Here is a 16,420-nt window from a genome sequence, read left to right on the forward strand (position 1 = left end):
CTGGGGACAGGAAGGTTAGGGCTGAGGAGTCCAGCCCTGTCTTAGATGCAGGACCAGTGGGCCGAGGACGGAGGTCCAGGTGAGAGGTGGTGGGCAGAGCAGCTGACCTCACTAGAGCAGAGTGTCTCCAGTCAGTGGTGGTTGGCGGCACAGAGGGCTGTGGATGGGGCGGGGGCAATCTATACCTCCCACCCTCATCTTTATGATTTGTGAGAGCGGGTCCCTGCCCCCACCACCCTGATGAGCCCACTCCACTCACCTGGGTAGGCTTTTGTAATCTAACTTGCCCAATGAGAGGCCTGGAATTCTGTGCAGTGTAACTTCATCCAAGGCCAGTACAGGCCCCTGCTAAGGGACCCTGCCCAGCAGGGACCCTGCCCACCCCTTGCCCCCCAAGTCAAGGGTTCCCGTCCATTAGGAAAGTACTCTGAATTTCCAGACTCAGCCAGCCACAGTTCCTGCGGGTTTAAAGCAAGGCCTCCACCAAGTTAATGATCCACGAACTGATAAAGGTCATAAGAATGAGAAAGGCCCCTAGGGCAAGGCAGCTGACAGCCAGACTAGGAGGTACCCCACCACGAGGGCACTTGGGAATTCAACCCCTGCCCTGCCTGTACCCATAGAAATTAGTAACCCTGTTTTCTCCTTGAGGCACCCCTTTCGGGGTGAGGAGAGCAATGTTGTGCTTTGAAGGTCTCCTGAGGTGCCGTCCTGTGACACCTCTGAGCAAGCCTTGGCTGTGACTGAGAGGTAGCCTTTCTACCTGGAGTCTTCCCTCAGCTCCTGACTTATTTCCCATGGGCTGCTGTTCCTGTAGGGGGCAAGGCTACGAAACTCTTCCTCTGTATTGAGGAGAGAGGCTTTCCTTAGGCCTCGATCATGCCTTCCCGTCCGACTGTCATTCCTCCTGGATCAGGAAGAGAGCCAGCAGGGCATGTGGTGGATCACACCTGTAATTCTAGCATCCAGGAGGCTGAGGCAGGAGGATTGCTGCTTCCTGTAGGGAGCTGCTTTGCCAATGCCTCCACCCCCACCCCCCAGGTCCCTAGGACATGTAGCTACAGGATGGTGTCTGAGAAGCCATGGTACCCTGGGACACACATCGGAAAATTTGTATCTTTTACTTTCTTAAACAGTTGTTCTTCATTTGGGGATTCCTTATTTGGGGACTCCATGTGTTATCACTAGAGGGAGTGCCCTCAAGCCAGTAAAACAAAATGTTGAGGTCCCTTTGGCCATGGCTTAGCACACCACTTCACAGACGAACATGTCTCAGAGGATAAAAATCCTATTGGAGGAAATGGGTCTTCTGATTACTTCCATGTGGTCAGTGCACATGATACAGGTACCCACCTGAGGATGTCCCTCCATGGTAGAGTGCTTTCCTAGCGTGTTCAAAAGCCCTGGGTTCAACCTCCAGCATAGCAAAAAATCACTGTGCATGAATTATACTGTATCCAGTCGGTAAGTGTGAATATATTAATGTCAATTTAGCTCTGTATCATAGAAGGGGACTTACAGTGTGGTGAGGTCAGCAAGAGTTCTAGAATGACTGTGTCTTCCTCCCACTCCATTCCCACTCCAGGTGAAGAAGCCAGGGTGGGAACTCACTCTGGAATGCCACCTACACCTTTAAATTCTCCAGTTCCTGCTCTCAGACTTGGTAAATTTCTTTGATGGAGAGGGAGATACAAAAGTTAGGGCTTAGTTTTACCCCACCCCACACTGGCCCTACCCCTGAGCTGCATCTGCCGGTGGGTGAGTCTCTAATGGGAATCTTTGGTTCGGGTTGGGTTTTTTACATGTTTTGCTTCATCTTGTTTTGAAACAGACTCCCATTATGTAATAAGGCTGGCCTCCAAGTCAGTGTGGCTGAGACTGGCCTTGACCATCTGATCCTCCTGCCTCTCCCCTCCCCTAGTGCTGAGTGTGGGGTGAGCAAGTTTACCACTACACAATGTGGTGCCAGATGTCTTTAATCACGGTAGTCTACAACCTGTCAGGGCTAAATAGATCTTGTTGGAGAATAAAAAGAAAGAAAGAAGGAAGGAAAGAAGGAAGAAAGGATGAAAGAAGGAAGGGAGGGAGGGAGGGAGGGAGGGAGGAAGGAAGGAAGGAAGGAAGGAAGGAAGGAAGGAAGGGAGGAAGGAAGGAAGGAAGGAAAGTAGAATCCCTGGGTTACTTCATTTTTAGGAGTGTTTGGTGGGCAGGGATAGAGGATGGCTCAGAGGTTAAGAGTACCATGCTTCCTGCTTTTCCAGAGGCCCTGAGTTCAGTTCCCAGCACCCATGTTGCTTGGCTCATGACAGCCAGTAACACCGACTCCTGGGAATTCCACACTCTGAGGTCACCTGCACCCCTGTACACACACACACACACACACTTGTTAAAACAATAAAAATTTTTAAAAAGAAAAAAGTTTTTCGCTGGGGGTGGTGGTGCACACCTTTAATCCCAGCACTCGGGAAGCAGAGGCAGGCGGATCTCTGTGAGTTTGAGGCCAGCCTGGGCTACAGAGTGAGTTCCAGGACAGCTAGGGCTACACAGAGAAACCCTATCTCCCAAAAAAAAATGTTTTTCGCCGGGCGGTGGTGGTGCACACCTTTAATCCCAGCACTCGGGAGGCAGAGACAGGCGGATCTCTGTGAGTTCGAGGCCAGCCTGGGCTACCAAGTGAGTTCCAGGAAAGGCGCAAAGCTACACAAAGAGAAACCCTGTCTCGAAAAACCAAAAAAAAAAAAAAAAAAAAAATGTTTTTCATATTCTGTATTATTCCATATAAAAAGATTGACCAGATGTGGCAGCACATGCCTTTAATCCCAACTTGGGTGACAGAGGCAGGTGGATGTCTGTGAGTTTGAGGCCAAGCTGATCTGCATAAGTTCAAAACAGCCAGGGCTGAACAGTCTAGATAGATAAATACAGACACACAGACAGATAGATAGCTTTATTTAAATTACCATTTGTGTGTGTGTGTGTGCGCACGCGCGCACACACACCATGGTACATGTGTGGAAGTCAGAGCACAGTTTGCCTGAGTTGGTTCTACGCTTCCATCTTGTGGGTCCTGGGGATCAAACCCAGGTCATGAGACTTGGCAGGAAGTGCGTCTACCTACTGAGCCAACTCATCAGCCAAGGAATTCAGCTTTTAAGGAACACTTGCCTAGTGCCAGCCATGTTTCTAGAAAATGAAATATGAAGAGCATATTAGCATTTAATCCTCATAGCATATTAATCATCCCCACAGCACAATGAGGAAACTGAGGGATGAGAGGTTAGGAGGACTGCCCAAGGTCACACAGACAAAGTGCTTGGGAAGCCTTGACTCAAACCCAAGCAGTCTACCCTTTGTTTTGTTCTGTTGTGTTGTGCTGAGACAGGGTTTCTCTGTGTAGTCCTGTCTATCCTGGAATTCACTCTGCAGACAAACTCAGAGATCTTCCCGCCTCTGCCTCCCAAGTGCTGGGATTAAAGGCATGCGCCACTACACCCAACCGGGCTTTGTTTTTGTAATGTTACTTCAAGTTTGGCCAGAGTCAAGGGTCCAAGAAAGGCCAAGAGATGCTATTGGCATCCCATCATCCCATCCCCATAGATGGACAAAGGGAGGGAGTTGAGACCAGAAGGCCACAGCCTGGAATAGACCTTTCACCCATCCCTCCACCAAAGGAGGGGGCTGGCTATTCAGGATGCCCTGGTTGAGGTCCTTCCTGGCACCTTGGGCACTCCAGAGCATTATAAAGTCTCTGTCGCACTTTTCCTGGAAGGAAATCTGGGAGAGGACATGCACCGGTTCAGGAGAACAGGGCTGCCTTCATCCTGCCCCGAGGGCCCAGTCCTCTACCCCTAGCCCTTGGCTGCTCCTCTGAGCATCAGTCTCTGGCAGCTTCACTGACCTTCCTCACCACCCCGCACTCATCCCCACTCCTTGTTTCCTCCCAAAGCATCTCACCTCCTGGCTTTTGCCAATGCCTCTCTCTGCCTGGAGCATCCTTCCACATCCACACTCATACCTGCCTTATTCCTGCTCATTCCTTGGGACACAGCTAATTGAGTTCCAGGGAGCTGGTCTTGAGCTCTGTACTAAGCCAGGTACCGCCTCTTTTCTGCATCCATAACACCCTCTGTACAATGTCCCTCCTGCACACACTCTACATTAGACTTCATGTGTGACTTCACCAGACTTAGGTTATCTTTGTGTCTCTGGTGTTTAATGCATGTCTGATGGTTGTGGAATAATTTTGTACACTGAAGATATGTCACTCAGATTGGTTTAATAAAAAAGCTGAATCGCCAATAGCTAGGCAGGGTTTTTGGGGCAGAGAGGATGCTGGGAAGAAGAAAGGGGGAGATGCTAGGACACAGAGCAAGCAGTATGGACATTACAAAGTAAAGGTAGCCAAGTCAGGTAAAAGAATGTAGATTAAAACATATAGGTTAATTTAAGTCATAAAAGATAGTTAGAAGCCGGGCGGTGGTGGCGCACGCCTTTAATCCCAGCACTCGGGAGGCAGAGGCAGGCGGATCTCTGTGAGTTCGAGGCCAGCCTGGTCTCCAAAGCGAGTTCCAGGAAAGGCGCAAAGCTACACAGAGAAACCCTGTCTCGAAAAACCAAAAAAAAAAAAAAAAAAAAAGATAGTTAGAAACAAGCCTAAGCTGTTGGCCAAGCTTTCATAATTAATAATAAGTCTCCGTGTTGTGATTTGGGAGCTGGCAGGCAGGACAATGAAAGATTCATAACAAATGGCATCCAACATGGGGTCATGTATTTCCACGTAAGACCTGAGAAAGCTTTTTTTATAAAAAGGTTCCAAACGCAAAAACAGAGCCAAACTCAGCTTCCTAGTCCTGCAGTCTCTCATGAAGGCCTCAGTACAGAGACGCATCTCCCGGCCACTGCCTGCAGAGTTGAGCCACTAACAGACCATGAGCTAAGCTGCATGGCAGTTTAAATTTTGTTCATGCAAACAGAAAAGGTTATAGATACACAGTAAAGCAGACCCAGACAGGAAGAACCTCTAAACAGGTTACAGTGTTTTTAAAAAGTGTGTATAGGCTTAAAAATGAAAAGAAAATGGGTATAGTCATAGGAAAAATAGTTCATAAATAGCAATATAAAGTCTTTAAAGAAAAAATAAAAATATAAAAAGGATAAGCTGCATGCATAAAAATGGAAAATACACCGAGAATCTGGATCCTGTATGGTGTTGTTTTGACTTTCAATTTTTTTATTTTATTTATTTATTTATTTGGTTTTTTGAGACAGGGTTTCTCTGTGTAGCTTTGTGCCTTTCCTGGAACTCACTCTGTAGTCCAGGCTGGCCTGGAACTCACAGAGATCCGCCTGCCTCTGCCTCCCGAGTTTGACTTTCAATTTTTTGATTGCTGATGAGCAAACAACAGCTGCTGAGAGATTATAAAAGCTACTAAATTAAACCAACCTATATATTTAAAAAATGTCCTAACTTCAAAATGGAAGTCAAAAAATGTTACATTGGGAAGAGGTTATACTTTTGTTTCCACAGAAAACAAAAGGCTGTGGATTCATTCAAGGTTGATAGAGATCAGATTTGATTAGGGGAGATCCCCTGAAAATTCTGGCTACAGACATAAAGAAATAAACCTTAAAAAACTACAAGACAGAACAAGGGGACCAGCCACCAATGCAAACGGGTGGCCCAGGTGACCCAGCCTCTCGGATGCCTCTGCTGCAGTTTCCTTAGCGTTCTGCATCCAGAACAGCTTCAAGGCTGCGGCTGAGATGGTCCAGCCTCACAGACTACTCCAGCCAGGACTTCAGTTAAGCCTTGCACTTTCCCATTACATAGAGAATGGACAACAAACGATACAGCTAACTCTCCCAGGACTTGACCATTATCCCAATTTTCTCAGGATCCCCTAAAGATACCAGCACCCCCAGACAACAGGAAGCAGCCTAGAGAATACAACACTCACATTCCAAGAGGTGAGGTGGGTGGTTTTTGGTCATTTGGTGGGTCATTGGGTGAGTCATTGTTTGGAGGGGTGAATACAAATCATTACTGGTCATGGTCAGAAAAACAACTGAACAAAGGAGATTCTGGAATTTCTTTCTAAAGGGAAAAAGGGGGGATATAATATAGAAATGAAATTTTTAAAAAAGTAATTGTTGAGTTTACTTTTAACAACCACTAATCTCAAATATTTAACATTGATATGGATTTTCGTAAAATGATACAAATTTAAGGTTATTTTTGTTATACTGTATATGTTTCTATTTCTTGTTTAAGGTATTATACCTATGCAGCTCACTTGAAAATGTAATGTTTTGGTCCTTGAAAGCTATTTAGAATAATAAAGAAATACAGGTTAGTAGTTTGTCATCTATAACAATTAAATTTATAGTCATGTTAGGTATTTTTCAAGATATGGGTTAATTTAAGTTATAAGAACTAGTTAGAAACAAGCCTAAGCTATCCGTCAAGCTTTCATAATTAATAATAATAACTATAATAATAATAAGTCTCCATGTCATGATTTGGGAGCTGGCTGGCAGGACAGAGAAAGACTCGCAGCACCTGATACCTAGCACATTGTAAACAGTCAACACAAGGACTACAGGAACTCTCGCAGAGTGAGTACGAGGACCACTCGGATCCTGAGTCAAGGGAGGCTCCGTGTGTGAGCAGCAGGATGCTGTTCTGTTCCTTCCCTGTCACGCCTTACCTTTCCCTTTGTGACAGACCTTAGCAGGCCCCCAGACTTTAGCACAACTGCCTTCGTGATGGAAGTCCTATTCAGGCCATAAAACAGCACATAGACAGTACCACTTGCCAAAATGAAAACGTTTTCCATCCAAATGAAAACAACAACAACAACCAAAACCATCCAAGTGCACAGTTCTGGGAAAATCTCTGATGCACCAACCCTGCTTTTTGGCTTCTGTAATTGCTTCTGGCTAACTGTTCTTGTCAACTGAAGTGTGTCAAGAATATGGTTTTTGTGTTTTGAAAGCTCACCCTGAGAAAGACTCAGTGCTGTACTGGGAACCCGGACACCCAATGTAGCCACTGGCTGGCAAATAAAGACTTTCTTCTATTGACTCAAACCCATGTCCTAGCAGTCTTCTCTGGTGGATACTCCACAACACCTTGAGGCTGGTTGTGTCTTCTGATCTCAGCAGGGGTCAAGACCTGCCCATCACTCCTCTGTCTCCATTTCCACCTTCCCTGAAGATGCTTTAGACTGGCCCATCAGCAGGTGTTGTGGCGGATACCTTTCTCAGCCCTTCTCCCCACCTTTGAAACAGCATGCCCTGGGAAAGCATACACACCTGCTGCGGATCTAGACTCCCAGGGCTTCTCAGGTCAGGCAGTGGAGAAACAGGTGCTTTGCGGAGGGTGGGCAGGGGCTGAAGAGGTGGCTCAGCCAGTCAAGGCTAGGCTCGCAACCAAAAATATAAGAGTAAGGTGGGCACCAAGCTTGAGGCAAGAGGGGGTGTCAACTCAGTAACCAAGATGCACAAGGCATCATTATAACATTCCCCAACATCAGTGCAAACCCCCACAATGGTCAGACTATCAAAACAGTAAATAAAGAGCAAATCCATGGTGATGTTTACATTCCTTGTCTCCCTCTTACTCTAATCTCAGACCTGAGGTCAATAAAGTTTTATTCACAAAACTAGGTAATTACTCCATGGGCCATAGTTTATTGGTCATATTTTCTAAAAATATTACATTAAACTTTCACCTGGATGGTTGAGCTTTTTGCCTTCTCTTAAGGGTTTCTTTCTTTGTTTCTTTGCTTGTTTTCATTGTTTTGTTTTTGAGACAGGGTCTCACTGTGTAGTCCTGGCTAGCCTGAAATTGGCTATGGAGACCAGGCTAGACTTGAACTCACAGAGGTCTGCCCACTTCTGCCTCCCAAATACAGGGATTAAAGGTATGTGCCACCGCACTCAGATGACAGTTTAAGTTTTGCCCCAGGCGAATGGTTTAGTCCCTTCACCCTATTCGGAGTGTCATAGGTCCGAGGTTGCACAGGGACCTGGAATGTCTGCGATGGTTGGAGATCCGGCTCAGATGCTGACAGCATGCCTGTTGGTGTGCACCAGCACTCTGAAGTGTTGAAAGGACACCTGTTTAGCGGCTCAGCCTTGCCAAAATGAGTAATAAACCGCCAGAAGCTCGTGGCCACAGAAATCGCTTCTGGCTTCCTGCCAGGTGTTTACAGAAGCCACATCTTCCTCGCTTGCGGCTACAGGACTCCTCCTGCCTGGAGGAGAGGCCCATGGTGTTTTTGTCTCCCATGGCAAGCCACATAGCTAGAAATGTCACAGATAGTTGGAGTCTTGCTTAATTTGTTCCAGTGATCCACACACATCCCCTAGCCGGCTTCTGGACCCATGACCCTCAGGTGGCCCAAGGCTCAGCATTATAGATCCATTTTCTGTCCTGGTACATTACATCAGTGTGTTTGGCTCCCATCTCCCCAACTCTCCAGCTGGGATACCCTCCTGTCTGAAGTCAATTTTCAGTTCTTCAGGGAAACTCTCACTGATACCCACAGTGCCCACTTCCTCCCTCTCAGAGCTTATAGCTCATTGTGCAGCTTAGTGTCATCGCTGTGATGAAGGCTGAGTCCTCTCCCTGACACCCCTCCAACCCCCACCCCCACCCCGGCTGTGATGGTGCATGTCTTTAATCCCAGCAGAGGCAGGCAGATCTCTTGTGAGTTCAAGGCCAGCCTGGTCCACAAAATGAGTTCCAGGATAGCCAGGGCTACACAGAGGAACTCTGCCTTGATAAACAAAACACACACACACACACACACACACACACACACACACACACACACACACACACACACACACGGAGTTCTGAGCTAATCCGTGGGTGGCAGCGGCAGAGCAGGGTTGTTCTGTGGACTTTTGTAGGAGCTATGAGCAAACATCGGTTCACCCCACACAGGGCACCGACAACAGACTGAAGAAACCGTTCTCTCCAATTCCACTTTTGAGAACTAATGACTTCATTGGAGTTATGAGTACCCAGGGAAAGGGTTACTTAGAGGAGGGTGAGTGACTCTCAGGCATCCGCTCCACCAACTGCCCGTCTCATCATGGATGACAAACCACAAAAGGAGCCTCCCTGGAGCGCCCTGCCCAAGCGGCTGGCACCTCTGCACCAGCAATTGTTCACTTCTTGCACTCTTGGAAAGGAACCCTGGGAGTCTTCTACCTTCCTGAACTTCCCAAGCCTTGCCAGTTTGGGGGAACTTGAGGCTTGTATATTTTGTTGGTTTCCCGTCTCGTGGGTTTCCCTCCTCCCTTCAGGAAGGAATGTTTCAGTTGGGAGTAAATAACTGCCACACTCCACCCCTTCCTTCAGCTCTTACATTTTTTTCCACCTTCCTTCTGCAGAATTCCTTGAGTTTTAGATAGGGTAATACAGATGCCTGATTGTTTTCTTCCACTTAAGGCTGAGCATTGGGCCACTGGGCCACAGCAACCATCACTTACCCTCACAGCTTGATCAATTACAAGTCTCCACAGTAACTACCAACTTCTGTTGGGGGGGGAAGGTCCCCTCATGTCTAAGGCAAACAGTAACAATATTCCTCAGGCATAAACACAAATGATCAGAAGGCATTTTGAAAGGTGCATTACATTCATTTAATAAAACAATATAGTAGTTGCTTCCCCACCGGGGCCGATGATGTCTTCATCCAAAGGCTGTCCTGACTTACAGTACCAGACGTCAGTCTTCTGTGAAGTAGTCCTACATCCATTCAGAAAGCAATTGGTTGTACCCACAGTAGCTGTGCTACTGTTACATAAGTGGAATGGTTGGGGATTTAGCTCAGTGGTAGAGCACTTGCCTAGCAAGTTCAAGGCCCTGGGTTCGATCCTTAGCTCAAAAAACCAAAACAAAACAAAAAACAAAAAAAAAAAAAAAGAAAAAGAAAAAGTGGAGACATCTTGCCTGGTATGGTTGGCAGTGTAGCTCACAGGGTCCAGAATGGAAAAGGTCTGTCAGAGACCCCTATCTAGCAATCTATATAGTGCTTTCTGGCACTGTGAACGCCAGACAATAGGAAGAGAGCTTCTGAATTGGCTTAGTTGCAGCCTGATTTCTTGATGTCCGGAACCAAAGCGTGTGGTGTCTTCAGCAATGGGACTGTCACATCTGGTTCTGGCATGCAATCGAGAGCTGTGTGGTAGTGTGGTTTGTGGGGCCTCAGACACTGTCCTAACAACCTGTCAAGGGGCAATGCTGCCTTGGTTTGTAAACATGGACAGAAGAATATGACATTTTAAGAAAGTAACACTTAAGAGGGTGTGGTGGGCATGGGGGCGCACCCTTAATGCCAGCCTTTGGGAGGAAGAGGCAGGTGGATGGATCTCTGTGAGTTCCGCGTTACCTTTGTCTACATAGTGTGTTCCAGGCCAGCCTGGGCTACAGAGTGAGACCTTGTTTCAAAAAAAGAAAATGTTAGCAACAATCAACACAGGGTGAAAGATCCCATCCCTTGTGTCAGTTGTTTCTTCAGAACAGCAACATTAGATCCGGTTGCATGGATAGGAGACACTAGCCAGCCCATCCAGTCCTCCATAAGCCATCCAGCCATCCCCCCCCACTGCCTGTGGGCACTCCTGTGCTAACATGGTGTCTTCTGTGCACCTCCTGGCCCCAGTGGGCGAGGTGGGGCAGGCTTGCCCTTGCCTGAGTGGCAGGAATGAAAAATGTGTGCTCTTGCTTGTTGTACCTGCTGCTCAAGCCGGCTTCTCAGGAATGACAGGCTCTGGGCTGGTGCTGTGACTCTACTAGCCACACGTGGCCGTTGGTGGGGCCCTGGGCTGAGTACATTCTTTCAGGGGAGAAATGCGCACAGCATACTCTGAAGAAGTCACAGCTTACTTCTAGGACAAACTTAGAGCTTTTCGCCTACACCAAGGTATCATTCCCTCCTTCTTTCACACTATTGGCTGTGGTGGTAGCTCAGGCTTTCACACCTCCCAAAGACTCTCAAACACACAGCTGGCTGTCAGTTTTCTCCCCAGGAACTCTGTCTCAATCCCCCACCGTCTGCTTTAGCACCTTTCAACCCAACTGACATGCTAGCCTGTCATTCAAATCTTGAGCGCCTGTTGGGAGCATAGCACAGAGGTCCTTGCACCCACAGATCTCCAGAGAAACCAGGAATGTTAAACAGACAGGATTGTCTTTCCAGTGGGAAAGATGAAAAACCTGTTCTTCCATCCAGAAAGCTTAGAATCAAAAGTGATTAGCAGTCTGGTGATCTGTCATCTGTTGGGCCAGGCCATGTCAAGCTCCTACAACCAGGACTGTAGTAATCTAAATGACCCTGATAGCCAGAGGCTCCCCCAAGCTCCCCCAACCCAGACCAGAGGTGGCTAACAGACCAAATGACCTCTATGCTATCTGTATGACTAAGACCAGGACAGACCCTTAAGTCTTTAAGCTAGAATAGGTAGCCTATCTCTAGAACCAGTCTTCTTAGAGGGAATGACATGTACCCTGAGTTGAGTTTCAATGTAATTATGTGTCTTTGTGCACCATAGATTGTATTACACCAGGAAACTTTTTTGTTTTGTCCAATTGTACTGAACTAAATACATTGGGAATAAACCACCTGTCATTAGACTCCCTGAAGTCTGATCCAGGTTGACAAAGTCACTCTGCATCAGGTTTTGTGGGGTTCACTTCCCTGTATGACACCTGCAGAGATCTCCCCACCGGTACCTTTCAATTTAATTGACTGTGCTAGTCTGTGTCATTTAGATCTTCCAGAACCTCTCCGACCTCAGGAAGAGAATGTTTCACCAGGAGCTCAGCAAAGCCTTCATCTCAACCCAGAGGTCCCTGCTTGTATTGGTCAGGGTTCTCTAGAGTAACAGAACTTATAGAATGATACATATATCTAGCTAATGCAACAATGGCTGGATGTGAACAGAAAGTCCAAGAATCGGGTAGTTGCTGAGTCCACAAGGCTTGGATGTCTCAGCTGGTCTTCAGTATACTCTGGAATCTCCAGGAAGTAGGCTCTAATTCCAGTGAAGGAGTGGACTTGTTGGTAAGGTGAGAGCAAGCAGGCAAAGAGCAAAAACTTCCTTCTTTCACGTCCTCATAAAGCTTCCAGAAGATGTGGCCCAGATTAGAGGTGTGGTGTCTTCCCACCTCAATATCCAGATCCAGATTAAAGGTGAATCTTCTCCCAACTCAAAAGATCTGGAGTAAAGGTGTGTCTTCCCACCTCAAGACCTGGATTAGAAGTAGACCTTCCTAGTTCAAATTTAGCGAAAATCCCTCACAGGTGTACCCTGAATTAATTTTTTCCTTAACTTTCAGGTATGCACAGTCCTAGCTGACCCAGTGAACTGAGCAGCACACACAGCCTGTCCTTCATATTGACTTCCAGTCCCTGTCATCTGTGGGGACCTCAGCCTGCAAAAACCCACCTCAGCTGAGCCAGTCCCTCAGTGGCCCTGGCCCTCATTTTGGATAGTTGTTGCCTTGCTTGCTGATGTTGACCTTGATGTCCTCCCTATGCTAATTCCCTGCCAGTTTCCACCCTCCTGAAAGCTTAAGGGAAGTTCCTTGTCTGTGTAACCTACATATTGGGCCTTAACAGCTTAGATGCAAGATTGTAAAACATTGGTAAAGAACTTCTAACCTCCAGGGTTCTCCCATTGTGCTGTAAGCCTGTATTTAAGGGTTCCTCCTTCCTTCAATAAATGGTATTTGGCATTCTGCTGAGGCAAATGACCCATTGTCTCTTGTCTCTGTTTTCTGATCCACAGCCCCTCGCTGGGACATGGTAATAGCGCGGGCATCACCTCTACAGTTTTCTTCATATTGCCTGAGTTTCTACAGCCTTTGTCTCAAGGAGGGATGGGTGGTCCTGTCACCCAGTTCCTGTGCTTCTGTGCACTCAGAGTCCACCAGTCCCCCATTCCACAGCCTCACACACCAGGCTAGAAGACCATCAATTTCGGTTAAAATGCCTTCCCCAATTCCAGAAGCTGAAAGTTCCTGTCATTAGTTAAGAGCTCCACCCATGTGCTAAACCATGGATTTTCCCTTCCTCTGTCTTAAAGGTTGGACCTGAAGGGTATCCCTTGAGTTTGCTTTCTACCTCCTCACTGTCTGACTCTCCCCACGGGTTCCAAGTTTATGTGTATGTGTGTGCATGCTTTGCTGTGTGTGCATGCTTTGCTGTGCAGTGCCTGGGGAGACTGGAAGACGGTGTCAGATGCCCGGAAGATGGAGTTACAGGAGGTTGTGAGCCACTGATGTGGGTGCTAGGAACCAAAGCCAGGCCCTCTGTAAGAGCAGCAAAGAATCTTAACCCCTAAGCTGTCTCTCCAGCCCTTAAAAAAAATGTAACTTTTAAAAGTGGCATTATAGGGGCTGGAGAGATGGCTCAGAGGTTAAAAGCACTGGCTGCTCTTCCAGAGGTCCTGAGTTCAATTCCCAGCAACCACAGGGTGGCTCACAACCGTCTATAATGAGGACTGGTGCCCTCTTCTGGTATGAAAGCATACATGCAATCAGAAAAGTGGCATTATATAAGAGGATGTATTGCGTGAGAGAATAAATTTTTAAAAAGAAAAGGAAAAAAAAAGTTAAAGTGGCCACCATGCAGACCGAAGACAGAGAGGTGGGCTCCATTAACCCTGGGCATGGTTGGGGAGGAAGAATCGTTCCCAGAGACAGGTGCAAAAGGGAGGGGCAGACGATATAAGGAGACACTGCAGCCGCCAGTCCCATCAAAGCCCAGACGGACTGTTCCTGATGTCCCAGCAGAGGGCACTCTGGACACACCAGGAACATCACGGAGTCACAGAGGTCAAGAGCTGGGAAGAGGAGCATAGAGCCAAGGAGCCCACCTGCAGTTTTCAACGCACCCCAAGACCAGTTTTTGGGTGTTAAGATTCAGGAACCCATCAGCAACCCGAGGAGACAGAACTCCATTCCTGACCCTACCCATGAGCCAGAATGTCCCTAGCCTTCATACTGAGGTCAGTCCCCTGCCCTTGTCAGAGTTAGTCTTACCCTGGTCCCTGGACTTGCTAATTGCTTGGGAGACTGCCAGCTCTCATGGGAGGGACCCAGCACATGACAGATGGATGCCTCAATCTGGAGGCCTCGAAGCTGACACCTGAAGGCAGCTAGGTAAAGAGAAAGATTAGAGCAAAAATTATCTCACAGATAGGAAGAAACCATGAGTACATAGATGTCCAGTTACTGGGCAACCAACCATTGGATATGATGACTTCGTACTACTGTTACATAACTATGTTTTTTTTTAAATGTAATTTTTTTTTGTTAACATTTATTTATTTATTACATATACAGTGTTTTGCCTGCATGTATTCCTGCAGACCAGAAGAGGGCACCAGATCTCATTATAGATGGTTGTGAGACACCATGTGGTTGCTGGGAATTGAACTCAGAACCTCTGGAAGATCAGCCAGTGCTTCTATCCTCTGAGCCATCTCTCCAGCCCATTGTTACAATAACTATGTTTTTAATTACTAGTTACTATTTTACCTGCCACATTGACACATCAAGAGACAAGGTCCTGCTATATGACTTGGGATGACTTCATACTCACAGTCCTCCTGCCTCACACCCCCAGGACTGGGATTACAGGTGTGCACCACCTTTACCAAATGTACTAGTTACTTATTAATCCCTGAAGACTTCTGATTTGGGGCAGACACCTCCTTCTTGCTCTGAACAAACTGGATAGCAGCCCTTATAACTCTGAGTCCACAGTCACCCAGCCTTCACTGACAACTACCACAGGGGCTATCAAAGCTGGGCCTGTGACTAGGCTGTGTGTTCAGACCTACACCCTCAGGAGATAGGGTGACAGGAGGCCTGGGGGAGGCTAAGAATCTTGGCTCTGGACCTGCAGCCAACCATGATCATACCCTAGCCCAGCGAGAGCCTCAACCATAAGAGGTGTCTCAGTTCAGGAGAGGGAGAAGCGTGTCCAGAGCTCTATCCGCTCCATCTTGATAAAGGGGAGGTCAAAGTTTAGGGTGGGGTTGCTGGAGGTGTGAGGAATCCTGAGAAAGCTGTTTGACTTTTACACAGAAGACAACGTGCCTCTGGGAGAGGAGAGGAGACAGAGATCCAGCAGGGTGGAGAGGTGCTGTGCTTCACAGAACTGCACCAGGCTAGGGCAAGGAACGGCCTGATACATAAGTACAGCCTCCACCATCTCTCCTACAGAACTAACAGACCATCGAGCAGATCCCATCTCTTCCTCTCAACCGTGCTTCTGAGGGACCTCAGAGTAAACTGACTCTCCTCATGTGAGAGAGGCTCCTGTTTGGTAATTAAAGATGAAGTACCAACACGAGCTTGGGAACTGTTAGCCAAAAAAAAAAAAAAAAAAAAAAAAAAAAAGGTGCACAGCCCCAGAGGTCGCTGAATAAAAGATCCTTGCAGTCAGGATAAGGACAGCGACCCCCACTCAATCCAGAGTGAAGTCACCCCACTGGTGTGAAGTGATGTCTTTTTGTGGGTTGGTTCGTAGTTTTTTCCTTGATGCCTAAGGAAAGATGACTAGGCATCTTTCCAAGTGTCTGTGGGACATTTGTGTAGCTTCTGGCTAGTGTCTGTTCAGGTACTTTGCCCTTTCTTTGGTTTCTTTGTTTATTTCAGAGCTGGAGTTGTTAGGTAAGTATCCCTTGTTCTGGGAGCTTGCCACCACATCCGCCTTATCTATTTTTTTAATGGGGTTATTTGTTTTTCCACTAGTGAGTTGAGAGAGTTCTTTATGTTTGTGAGTCTTGGTTAATTAATTGACTAATTAATTAATGTATACATTCATGTTTGTGTGTGTTTATATGTGTGCAGGTGCAATGTACATATGTGCTCATACATGTGGGGAGCAGAGGTACTCCTTGGGAGTCACCCATCTTGTTTTGTGGGTTTTCTTTTCTTTTTTTTTTTTTTTTTGGTTTGGTTTTTTGTTTGTTTGTTTGTTTAATTTTCTTTGTAGGGCTGTAGAGATGGCCCAACAGTTAAGAGCACTGACTGCTCTTCCAGAGGATCCAGGTTCAATTCCCAGCACCCCATGGCAGTTCACAGCTGTCTGTAACTCCAGTTCCAGGGCTTCTGACACCCTCACACAGACACACATGCAGGCAAAGAACCAATGCACATAAAATAAAAATAAAGTACTAAAAAAAAATTTACTTTGGTGTGTGTGTGTGTGTGTGTGTACCTGAGAAATGCAGAAGAGGGTGTCAGATCCCCTGGAGCTGGAGTTACAGATGGTTGTGAGCTGCTGAAGGCGGGTGCTGGGAACCAAATTTGAGTACCCTGGAAGAGTAGCAAGTGTAGGGTCACAGGACAGCTTTTGGGAACTGGTTATCTCTTCCCATCAAGTCAGAC

Source organism: Peromyscus leucopus, chromosome 8b (assembly GCF_004664715.2).
Source record: "Peromyscus leucopus breed LL Stock chromosome 8b, UCI_PerLeu_2.1, whole genome shotgun sequence".
NCBI classification, from domain to species: Eukaryota; Metazoa; Chordata; class Mammalia; order Rodentia; family Cricetidae; genus Peromyscus; species Peromyscus leucopus.